General features: G+C 36.8%; 1 protein-coding gene across 1 annotated transcript in view; it reads right to left on the minus strand.

Moving 5' to 3' along the window:
• LOC128535857 (serine/threonine-protein kinase PAK 6) overlaps nt 1-13,482 on the minus strand; it is a 28,687-nt gene that overhangs the window by 11,937 nt on the left and 3,268 nt on the right. The gene's annotated exons all lie outside the window — the stretch shown is intronic.

Consider the following 13,482-nt stretch of genomic DNA (forward strand, 5'->3'; position numbering starts at 1 on the left):
TTTTGGTGATTGCAACATTATGCACTGGGGAAAAAAAGTTAATATTTTTCTAGACCTTATTTAGAATCTTTTAATATGTATATTTTACTTATAAGGTGAATAAGTTAAATCTTTAAGGCTTTGTTCTATAGTTAGATACCTTCAATTTTTTTTTAAAGGCATTACATAACCTGCATAAGGACAGTTTGACTGCAAAACTCAATGAATGCAGTTTTCAGAAGTTTATTCTGGTAATCTGGTAAACAACATTCCTCTGGTACACAAAGTTGTCTAATATTCACTCGCTCTCTCACACTTATACACGCTTGTCCTGTACAGGGTTGTGGGAGGCCTGCCCGGAGCACAAGGCAAGGATGGGGTGCCAATCCATTGAAAGACACTAGCACACATAGTCCCTCACACACTATGGGCAATTCGAAAATGCTGATTAGCCTACTCTGCATGTCTTTGAACTGTGGGAGGAAACGAGAGTACCCAGAGGTAACCAACTGCACATCGGTAATTCAAATTACCAAACTTTTTTTTTTAAATAGCTACAAAATATTATTTTAAAGGCTTTGAATTTACATGTTTCTGGCAAACCACTTAACAATTGCATTACGTAGAAAATCAGTAATAGTAACTAGGTAAACTACTTTATGGGAAAAATATCTGCTATGTAATTACTTATTCCTACCTTACAGCATAGTGAAATGACCTTTTTACATTTTCCAGTTAGGAAGCTGCTTTAGAGCGCAGGGTCAGCCAGGATACAGTGGCCCTGGAGCAGATAGGGTTAAGGGCCTTTCTTAAGGGGCTAAAACCCCCAACTTTTCCAATCAGTAACCCAGTAACCCACAGCTCTTAATAAATAAGCGACCACTGACAGAATTTTGGAAAATGTTGAACCCAACAAAAAGTACAGTTACAGCCAGTAGAGTTTCCTCAGCGAACATGGTCTACTTTGATATAGTTTCTGATGAGGACGGAAGTTAATGATGCATGGTAAAATTAACTTCACATATTATTTTGAATGTTTCTTATGATATTCAACAATATTTCTAATTTTACCCATTTTGTGTGGGAAAAAACAACAACTTTTTTTTCCTTGTACAGTACTAACTTGCTGCCAGTATGGAGCACAGCAAAAAGATAACAAAGCATTTTCCTTTTTCCTCTCTCTGTCTCTCTCTCTCTCTCTCTCTCTCTTTCTCAGTTAAAACATAACCAACATATAATTGATAATAAAATCATACTAAATACTTAATTTCATATTTACACTGGAACAGACAGAAATCCATGCTTATTTAGTAGCTATGCCAAACCTGTAAAATCATGCAAAATCCACGCCAATATAGCCAAAACAATGTTGACATATAATTTTGACATTTTTGCTGTTTAGAGCCCTTTTAAATAAATAAAAAACATGCATTACTACCATGTAGTTCTTGCCCTTTTTTAATGCTAAAATGGGTCTCATGTAGCAATCAAAACATTCATATTAAGAGTAAAAAAAACCTAAATAGTACTGATTAGAACTTTTTTTTTTAACAAGCACGGCATGTTTGCAGTATAATGGTAAAATGTTTCCGTGTCTGATTAAATCGCTTTTTTCTATTCTGTTGTCTTAGAATGTGTTATTAAGGTAGACCTTTGATCCATTTTAGATCACTGCTTGGCCCTACTAATTTGTGCTGCCATTTAAGTAGACTATGATTTAGAGCCTTGTGAAATTTGGAATTAGGCAGTGAACCACAGCTGGCCAGTTCACTAGGAAAAATGGTTCCCTTTCTTTAAACGAGTGCATACAATCTCTCAGCGCAGCAGGCTTTCCCTGAAAATACAATACATCTGACTACTCAGAAAGTTTTGTACTTTTTTTTCTTCACATAAAGCAAGATCATAGATCAAACTGACAAAGAATATTTAGTGCATGTTTTTTTAATCACAAAATGTTGTGAAAACGCTATAACTTCACCTCTAACAGTTTTGTCACAATGGATAAATTAATCTGCAGTTATGATTGGTATGCAGTATCAATAATATTTTGTGTGTGTTTTATGAACAATATCAAAAGATCAATTTGCAATTAATAATCAGCATACTCGTCTACCAGATTCAGAAGGAAGTGATTTACCACATTTACCCTGTAACCCCATCTCATGTCATTATTTGTCTAAAATGTGGAAGATCAAAATTTCTTAACGAAGGCCTTATCTTGGTTTAAAAATAAAAATAATTGTTTATAGACATCTTTGTGTGCCAGAGGAAAATAATTTAACTGAGTAAAAGTCAGATAATAGTGTTTGTCATGTTTTGTTGTCAAATCTCTCCTAAACAAAATATTGTTTTGAGCAAAACTCTTAGACCATCCCTTATTTCTTTATATTTTAAAACCAAGGAGCCTGACTTTCTTGTATTTTAAAAGCAATGTTCTCCAGGCTCCCTGCAGGACATTTTGACTTTTTGCAAGTTTTAGTCTCTTATATCTGTACCTGACAAGCTGCAGATAATATTTTTGTTTGTTAAGCCACACAGTAACCTATGATCATTCAAACATAAAAAAAACATTTAATCTAAGTCATGACCCAGTGAGAATGACAGATGACAGATGATCGAGCCAGTCATTAGTATACTGATGATACCAAATGAGTGGTTGGAACAGACAAGAGGGGAAATGAGGCTGCTGTTGTGGCTGTTACATCCTGTAAACAACCGGTTTTGAAAATTGTATCTTTAGGCACTTTGCAGCCTGCCACAAAACAACATTTGTTCCCATTTCTTTAATTTATTCTACAGTCTTACTTATAAGACTTTTGCATGTGCATTTTATTAGCATTTTTTTTTTTTGACCTATGTGCTCTTATGGCTGTATGAAATATAGAATACCTCCTTGATTAGAATGTTTTATTGCACGCACCCTTAACATCATAAAACCACACATACTATTGGGCCTCCGAGTGGCGCAGTGGTAAACTGCTCGCCCTATCATACAGAGATCACTGGTTTGGTTCCTTGGTGAGGCTGTAACTTCCCGCAGCCGGAGGTCTAAAGCTCCGCCTTTGCCGGTCCCCAAGTGCCAGAGGAGAAGGGTTGGGCTAGCAACCCGCCCCGGAAAAGAACAACCGCTACGGAAACGCGAAAGTCCTTTACAATGGAGAACTCTTGTTGCCCTATGCACTGATCGGTGCTGGTAGCCTTAAGAGGTTAAAAGTTAAGACGGCAACACTAAAATGTATTACTGTAGCTATCAGTAGCTGGAGAATAGGTATTTTGGAGCTAAAAGAATAATAGATCAAATAATTATCATTACATTTGTTATCAAATATTCCAAAAAACATCTGAATCACAGTTGTTCATGTTTATGTAATGCACTTGCAAGCAAAGCAGAATGAAAAATCTCTGGCCAAATGCGCAGGGCCACATCTAGGGGCCGTTTGTTCTGTGTCATCATCTGGCACAGCTGTCACTGACAGGCTGTGTGAATCTTCGTTCCAGGCGAGAAAGAAATGAGTCCCTACTTTTCTTATTCATACTATAACCATTAGCAGTGCTGCTTTAAGCCATTTGTTAATTGCAAATAAACTGATGTGGATGCCAAAAATGAAACATTACACTGATGTTGTTTTATCATTTTTCTTTGAAAGACTGCTAGCCCATTAATACCAAGCTCCCCTGACAGCCATAGACATCGTATACATAAAAAGCCTTCCTGCCTCAAGGTTAAGAGTGCATTAGGAGGATGAAAATATTCAAGAAGTCAACCTCCGCTCATCCCGAATGCCAAGTCGTCGACAGCTTCCACTAACCCTGCCTTCAGCCATGCCAGCCAGTGAGGTCGTCTTTTTCATTCTTTCTATATTTTCTTTCTTTCTTTCTGTTTTGAGCTTTGTAAAAACCCGACCTTTAGCCATGCATTTTGATTTGTAGAAGAAGCTTTTAATGTAAAAAAGGATACTTTAACTTTTAGCCTTTTCAAATATATAAAATATATAAATTTAAAGCTTTCAGTATTTCATCTTGCAAAAGAACTTTTACTGAGCAGTCTTTTGCAAGCTGTAACACGATTGACCAAGTCACATTTGCCAGACCACTTTTGCTTACATGGCCAAAAGCTGGAGTATTGAAAACTAATTCTTTGTGCAATATCTAGCTTGTGCAGGCAGATAGTTATAGTCAGCAATGCATAGTCAGCATTAATAACCTCAAGTCAATGATCTGAATAACTGAGTGGATGGACATGGCTATTCCTGTTGTCACCCAAGGAAAGATCTGATATATATTTAGATATATCTCGCCCTATACATCTAGGAATAAGGTTTTGCTAAGTGAACTGTAATTCATTTGAGGCTCCTCTCTCTCTCTCTCTCACTCTCTTTCTCTCTCTCTCTCTCTCTGACTGTGTATACCGTATACGATATAGTAAAACGGAAGAAAAATAATCATCTGATAGAAAAATAATCATCTGATAATCATCAGATCTTAAAATTTAACCAAAGGAATACCAAATATTTTGTACTAAAACTATCTTCGACCAGATCACTCTATTCAGCTATACAACCTGGCCCAAGGAAATTCATCCATCACATTCACTGTACCAAAAACACTGCATCCTCCAAATGATCTGTTTCACAATTCCTCACTTTTTTTTTTAGCTAAACCAATATGACACAATGATGAAGATTTTATGTACAACATGCTGTCAGGGCAAATATTTATACTTAGCTTGTTCTACCTGTACAAACAGATCAATGTGTATTGACTCGAGGATGAAATCTAAGCTAGTTTGCTCTCTGGCTGCATGTGATAACCGCCTCTAAACAGAAAGACCACAAACAGGATCTCTGTTCTCCAAAAGCACCGTGGTGTCACAGTTACTGCTATTGATTTTCTGAGGCATGACCACCCATTATTCTCTCTCTCTCTCTCTCTCTCTCTCTATTTCTCTCTCGATCTCTCTTTCCTTCTTCTATGTAGGATGAGCATAAAATTTCCTGCTTATTTAAAAATTTGTGTTCTTCAAGTTAAGACATGACAGTATAATTTGTTTTAATTATATAAATAAAAGAAAGGTTTTGTCTGTACATTGGTCAGAACTCGCTCTTTCATACATTAGAGAACCAGAAACCAATCTTTGAAAATGTTGTCTGTATGTCTGTATGTCTGTCCAGACAGAATTTGTCACAGCATCACGCAAAAATGGCTCAACGGAATTTAATGAATCTTTTGCAGTACTTAGATGTCTGACTGAAGATCAACCTGCACTATAAGTAAAATTGAAAAGTTGAGTAAAAGAAATGTTATGAATAGTTATATGGCGGATTTAATCATCTACTTTAAAATAAGCTACAGTACTAATAAGCTACTTGCTCAGAAACACCCGCACCAATAGATAAAATAAAAACTGAATAGTTTTACTGGGTTTTAGTTAATATTTTCACAGCTGAAGTGGTATAAGCGAATTTTACCACACTGGAGTCATTTTAAGACAAAATTTTAATCTTTATACAATCTACTTTTTCATTTTTTCATCTGTGATTCACTCTCCAGTTACTGAACAGGGAATGTATTTGGCTGACGACGAAAGAAGTACAACTGGCATAAACACAAATTTAACTACTGTGTATTCTCTCTTTATCATTGATTGTAATAAGATGAAATGACAATATATAACAAATTCATAAATTTGTTACAATTACCAATTATCCAATCCCAGTTCTAACTGAGTACACTAAAGCTGATGAGCTTATTTTTAGCATTAACTTTTTTAACATTTTAACAATTTCTACAAACTCTTTTCCCATCAACGGTACTTCTGCTAGCGTTTAATATAAAAGTGATGTACAGGTACGAGGTGATGTCCCAAAAGTAACGTTATAGCGGGCATAACTATTTTATTAACTCACATAGGTGACTTATTTTGTTGGTAGAGTAACTTTTCCTCCATACAATGATTCTGCTCAATCCTCTCTGAGGGATGCAGGTGATAGTCTCCCACTGTGCTACTGAATGTTTACGGAGACAACACCATCGAGCGGAGCAATGTCCACAAATTGATTAAAATTTTTTTACCCATGAGCTCAATACAAACCATGAAGACTAAGAACTGTGACAAAGGGGATTTTCAAAGATGATTCGAGAGTTTAGTGATGGTGCAAATGCATCACTTGTGATGGTGATAATGTTGAGCGGTACCTTTGCAAAGAGGAAGAGTTACTCTACCAGCATGTAAATCAGCATTAATCTTTTCCTCAATTTCATGTCAACTACACTAGTGCTTGCTTCTCTTAGATTGAACTACACAGGTCATCCTTCACTCCCCTTGTATGGCCACCCTGACCATGTTGCCAGTTCACTGGTTTTTCTTCCTTGGTCAAGCATGAATTGACTTTGACTGGAGCTAAATTATGTTGACTAAAGGACAAGGGTGGTCATAATGTTATGGCTAATCAGTGTATGTCAGTTAATAAAGATTTATCTAGTCTTCTTTTGCCATATTTTCAGTACATTTATTGTATTTAGATCAAATCTCAGATTAAATACTCTCAGAATCATAAATGATTTCTCAGGTTACCCAGCCAACAACTAGCGTGGATCTTTCAAATACTCACTAGAAGTGATGTGTGTATTGTAAAACTAGCCAAACAAAGTAGTCCTATAATCTGATTGTGTGAAAGGTGCATATATGTGTTTGGAAATGTAAGAAAGCACTTTTATTTACTCTGAAATAATTTTCAGCCTCACTAGACATGTGTAAGAAATCTATGATTTTTGACTCGGGGTATATGAAAAATTATATCTCCATTAATGGTGTTATTTCATGCTGCATTAAGTACAACACTTTCTTACACCTAATCCACTGAGATATGAAATTCAATTAAATTAGTACACAGTGTGCAAACAAATAATGTGCAAAATAAACTCTGCTCCTGATATTTAAGATAGATATATATATTTTTTACAGGGATCTCTGTAATTAAAGGTACAAATTAAATACATGTAATGTACAAATTAAGTACATTAAATGTACAGCCATTGGCTGTTGTATCAGACCGTAGTCCCTACTTTGATAATACTAATCATGACAAGATCTGCTGAGTGACCCACATTAGCTTTAATCTCATTTGACTAGAAAACAGACTATATTGCGCTAACCTAAATTGAATTCTAATATACTGCCAGTCCATGTTTACACAATACTATGCAAAAGTCATTTTAAGTCACTAAGCTACATATCATTTCTTCATATATTTTTTTCCAAACAGCCAGACTTTGTTGCATTTTTTATTTTGTCTTGAGGAATAGTTATCCAGTCTCCCTTAAGCCCTTTTTGACTCTGATTTTTGCCAAGTTTTTGGTAATTTAATATACATTATGCATAATACTGTAAATAAGTTCAATAATTATTAAATTATTTTATTTGAAGCAGTAAGTGGTTGATTATCAGTCGTTTGCTAATGGCTATAAAATGGTCCGGTTGCCTGCCGATGTCAGTGAAATTAACCAGTGTTCAATGTTCAATTCTGAAATGTCCATTCTCTAATATTTATGAATAAAATTATCAACAATGGCGTAGATATCATAATGTTCATGACCATACAAACATGGGTTGAGTTTCCTAAAAGCATTGCAACACAAAGAAGTTAATTTGTAGTGGCAACATCACATTGAGGCGGCACAGTGGCTTAGTAGTCAGCACCTGAAGGGGCCAGGTTCGAACCCCCCTCAAGTCTTTGTGCATGAGTTTGCATGATCTCCCAGGCTTGCTGGGTTTCCTCTGGGTTCTCTGGTTTTCTCCCCAGTCCAAAGACCTGCAACTTATTGTGTGAATGAGCATTTGTATGTGTGTGTGCCCACACTGCAATGAATTGGCACTCTGTCCAATGCCCCCAGTAACCAGAGATAGGCTCTAGGCCCCCCACAACCCTGTATACAGGATAAAGAGGTATAGACAATAAGGGAGTGAGAACCTCACATTGAACCTTACACACCGTTTCTTTGCAATGCTTTTGGAAAACTTACTGCAGAACAGTATATGTGTTTTTATGCAGTGATGCAGCAACCTACACTGCGAACAGGTGTCGTTGCGATGATGGGAATAGCAAAAAACATCTCCTTACTGATCCAATTGTGGGACTGCCATTCTTTCATCCCTCACCAAAATCATGTTAGATTGAGGTATGTGTGAGGGATTCCAGATTATGTAATGGTTGAGGCAGGAATAGGCATAATCCCATCTGAATTACACTGCAAGATTTGCTCAGTAGCATGTATACAATCAAGGCTGCAGTGGGATGCTCTGCAGGGGGATGAGACGGCAGGAGGACTCCTTCATCATGATCACTATTGTGACCGTTCTGCCCTTTGACTATAATGAGACTGCAGCATTCGTGCATGTATGTGTATAGGAGCTCCCTTACAGTCAAAGATCTATTGTAACAAAGAGAGAGGGAGAGGGCGAGAGAGTCCGCTTAATGACCTCTTTGTTTTCTCACCTATCCGCTCAGCTTAAATCATGCCCTGCACTCTGTACATGCTCCAGTGGCCTGAAATGTTAATTAAAATGAAGCTACTTGATGTATGCAATAAATCTTTAACGCGTTATTGCATATTCAAGCTTATGCTGTGTGTTATGCTAAATCGCCCTGCTCTTACTTTAGTAGCTCATTAGCATGTTAGCATAGAGCTAACATTTTAGTTAGCATTACTGCACAATCGTGCTAGCTAAATAGAGCTAAAGTTTGTGATATCATGTTGTTGATTTATGTGTTATGTTATAATTTATACACCGATCAGCCATAAAATTAAAACACAAAACATTATTTCCAGTATCGTATGGGTTCCCCTTGTGCCGCTGGAATGTTACCATCCCCTGGGTGCTGACAGCTGGGGAATTTGGAGGTCAACAACCTTGAACTGGTTGCCTGCTAAGCCCCATATGCGAGAGTCTGTGATTCACTCGGTGTTTTGATACCTTTCTATAAGTGACCAGAATTAACTTTTTATTTGTAATTTGTGCTGCATTACTTTGCCGTGGGATTAAACCGGACAGGCTAGCTTTTAGTCTCCACAGACATAGATAAGCCTTAATGATGACCCTGTTACCATTTTATTCGTATATTTAATAATTTAATGTTCATTCACTTGGTGTTGGTGGTTTAGTGTTGTGACTGATATAGTGAAATACTATATGCATCACAGAATGTAAGCATTTCTGTATTACTAAGCAGCATTATTGGATGCTAAGGTGATTAAGATGTTTGGAGAAATGAAAGTCTTAAAAACTTAAAAACAGTAACAAATGCATTTTTTTCCCTGTTTTATTGCATTGTTTAGCAACGTATAACCATTTCTACACAACCTCGCTGTCTTTAAGAATGCATTAATTTAGCATTTATGGAAAAAATATATAGCACTTTGTGACAACTGAAGCTCTACCTTTACGTTTTCCACTATTAACTAATTAGTTGCATGTGATTTTTTTTGTTAACTTCAGAACAATATAAAGAAAGAATTGTTTATAGCTGCTTTAAGGTATGTGAAATCAAGAACAGATTTTTTAACAGATATTCTATAGCATAAAATGTATTTATTCATTTATATTCTATACTGCTTATTCTATACAGGGTCGCAGGAAGCCTGAAGCCAATCACAGGAAACCTCAGGTATAAGATAGGGTGCACCCTGGACAGGGTGTCAATCCATGGCAGGGCACAAATGCACGCACCCTACACTCATTCACACACTATAGACAATTTAGGAATGCTAATTAGCCTAATCTGCATGATTGTGGGAGGAAACCGGAGTACCTGGAGTGTATACACACCCAAGGCGGGAATCGAACCCGGCGGGAGATTCGAGGCAACAGTGATGACCACTAAGCCATTGTGCCACTTATAACATTAAATGTAATTATAAAGAGACACTGCTTTTGAATAACTAATAATTGTAATCATTAGTAAAATAATATTTTTATTATTATATTATATATAAACATATTTTCTGAGGATAAAAACCATCAATGTAAAGAAACAATATTATTCCGAGATGAAGCATTCTGAGCTAGATTTCTTTCCAGGAGGCATTATCTCTATATTGTCTCTATAACTCATGTGTAATTCAATTCATGCATATTTTATGTGCAGGGATTAAGGGTACATAATGTTCAGGATGGAAAATAGAGCAAAACTCATGCCTGAGAGAGTGATAAGCAAGAGCTTCACCCATTTCTGTCATTTGAAAGAGGGATTTTGCAAGCAAGCCTCGGACTTCTTGACAGAGAATGTGTTCATCTGCTTAAATCCCAGTGACACAGTTACTGCAGCCTAGTATTGCAACTGGGGATGGAATGGGTAAAAAAAACTTGGAGCTTATTTTATTTTGTGTGAAGTGCACCAGAAATAGGTTAGGAAAGCTATATTTAGACACAGTAGTTATGATAACCCGTACTGTATCTGAAAGACATTGGGTCCCATGCAAGAAGCAATATATGAACAAATATTTACAGTTCTGGAAAAAAAAATAAGAGACCACTGCAATTTAATTCAGAAAACGTCTGGAATGTCATTAAGAGGAAGATGGATGGTCACAAACCAACAAGCAAAGCTGAGCTGTTTTTTTTTTTTGCAAACAGAGTGGTATAAAGTTACCCAACAGCAATGTGAAAAACTGGTGGAGAGCTTGCCAGAACACATGAAAGCTATAATTGCAAATCAGGGTTATTCCACCAAATACAGATTTTTTTCAATGTCATTTAGCCAAAGCATTAACAAAATTTGTTTACAATGATTATTTGCATTTTGTTTTATTTTAGTTATCAAAGCTCTGCAAATACTGCATGATCTTACATTATTTTGATGCGTTGCCTCTTCTTTAAAATTTACACTCTAAATAACAATAGTTATACAGTAATTTAAATTTAGAAGAAATATTATCAGCAGTTCACCAAAAAAATGAAACAAAACTGTTCATGTCACCAATACATGCACCTGTAAGAAAAAAAAAACCTCTCTAGGAGGAGGCTCCAGGCCCCCCGCGAACCTGTATACAGGATAAAGCGTTATAAACAGCAATAAGTGATAATACAATTTTGATTGATCTTTTTAGGAATTATAATGATTGGTCCCTGTAATTCATGGACTAAAGGTATAAAAACTCTTGGATGCTTGCATGTGTTCTGCTTCTAAATGGCTTACAGATTGCTGTTAGATGCTTTGGCCATCCAGGGCTTAGGCAGAAATCTATTTATCTATAGATCGTGCACAGATCTATTAAATGAGGTGGACGAATGGTTGCTGAGCTGCCTCAGATTGCCACGAGCACTCTGAAAGACATAAATATGAAACCACTATCCAGTTCAACTGCTATAAAAAAAAAACTTTATAAAATCTTAGCATAGGTGACAGAGGTTATGCCTCCACTCCATGTGCCATCGAAACTCTTTTTTGTTCTTTAACTGCGCCTCCATCCGCTGACACGGCATTCACAGCTTCACGGATATTTTGGAAGATCATATGTTTACTTTGATTTAAATGTACTCCTTGTCCTTCTTCTTCTAACTACCTTTATTCTGTGGCATCTTTCCAATTTTTGTGCCCGATTTACTCATGGCACAACATGCAACTACTCTAATATGGTATTTAGTGGCATTACTTATGCTATTTACAAGCTAATCCTATGCATTCCCAATGTAACTGTTAATACCTGCCTTAAAAAATTGGTTTTATTATTCATTTTTATATCTCCTCCATAAATAAATGCCTGCCTTAATGGCAAAAAGTAATCCTTTTGCATCACTTGAGAGTAGTATGCATGCAACCCAGGAATGAATATAGTATGAGTAGCAGCATTTACCTGTAAAAATCTCTGATGTGTATATAATGTAAACAGGGTACATGTACAGTATTTACTAAAATATATTTTTTTAAAACAACATTTGGTGTTATATGCGGCATGGTGGTGTAGTAGTTAGCACTGTGGCCTTGCACCTTCATGGTCCGGGTTAGATTCCTAGCCAGGCTCAATTTCCATCTGTGTGCATGGAGTTTACATGTCCTGCCCATGCTTAATGGGTTTCCTCCCACAGTCCAAAGACATACAGAGTAGGCTAATTGCCCGCGACCCCGTATACAGGATAAAGTGGTATAGACGATAAGTGAGTCTGGTTTTATATTTTCAAGGAAGGAAAAACCCTGACATGGCCAATATGGTAAGGAATATAATCACAGATGAGCCCCTGCAAATGATTTAATCCTGCCCAAATAGCGCTTTTGTTTAAAACTAATTTGGAAAGGCGATGACAAAGACAACTAGACAGCTGATTAAGAAGTACTAATTTCTTCATAGCTTGGATATACGCCATGATTTCCATCTGGCCCTTACTCGATTCTCGCCTCTCTGTGGAAAAAGACGTATCATCAGACTGGCCAAATAAGACACTCCAATTCGGTTTTCAGGGACTAATTTATTGATAAAAACATCCACCAATATCTACAACTGTACAATGGTGGAATGTTCCCTGCTAAATTCCCTGCAGACATGATTTATTTGATCTGCCTCTCCACTGGATAAAACAGTGATTTCAACATCTGCTTTTAGTGCACATTCTATTTATCACTTATGTAAATAAAGACTAAACAAGTTCATTACCTTACATTTGAAGCCAGGCCTGCGGAACTGTTTAAATATACTCACTGATGTCAAGGGCATGCATTTTATATCGCTCCTGTTCGTGAAATTTACGTAGGTTATTAAAATTAATATATGTTATTGACTTAACAGTATGACTTATTCCGCAAGTGCAGTGAATGTAATACAAAAAAAAACCTAGTTCAGGAGCATTAAGAGACTAAAGAATGTACAGTAAGTGTGGATTGGTCGCGAGAGTTGAAGAGGTTAAGATGAGTCCTGATCTAAAATAGATTTTCGATGAAATCTTACTGATCGTGCAATTTTGTGCGAAGCCAGGATTAAAGTGCAGCAGAGCGGGTGTACAGGGACAGCGAAAAGAAGGGATCCTTTCTCCAGGAAGGGATAGAGAATAGTCCCCTTGTCAGTCAGCTGGTCCTGCCAGACAGTGCAGAAACTGGATCAGGTCCTACAGTCACAGTCCACTGTGTCCATGAAGCCACGTACCATGAAGCATGACTACAGGCACTCTGGGGACCAGCAACAGATCAGCTCTGACAAAAACCTTAATGTGCATTGAAAGTTTATGTCGGTGGCATTCATGGCCAAGTCACATCTGTAGTCCTCAGCTCTCCTACTCATCATTCATTGTCACTCTTTTTCCTCTCCTTCTATTTCTTCTACATCTTCTCTTTCATGAAAGACAGGTTAGACAGTAATTGACCTAAGCACAGGAACTACTGACAGTTAACTAAGCCCTGGCACAATGTCAGTGCGGAAACAAAGAGTTAAATGGGTTTAGTGGTGTTGACACAATGACCTTCTTTTGTGTAAAAAGTCTCATGAATAGTCCCAAAACCTTCTGATTCAATACTT

This window comes from Clarias gariepinus, chromosome 13 (assembly GCF_024256425.1).
Source record: "Clarias gariepinus isolate MV-2021 ecotype Netherlands chromosome 13, CGAR_prim_01v2, whole genome shotgun sequence".
Classification (NCBI taxonomy): domain Eukaryota; kingdom Metazoa; phylum Chordata; class Actinopteri; order Siluriformes; family Clariidae; genus Clarias; species Clarias gariepinus.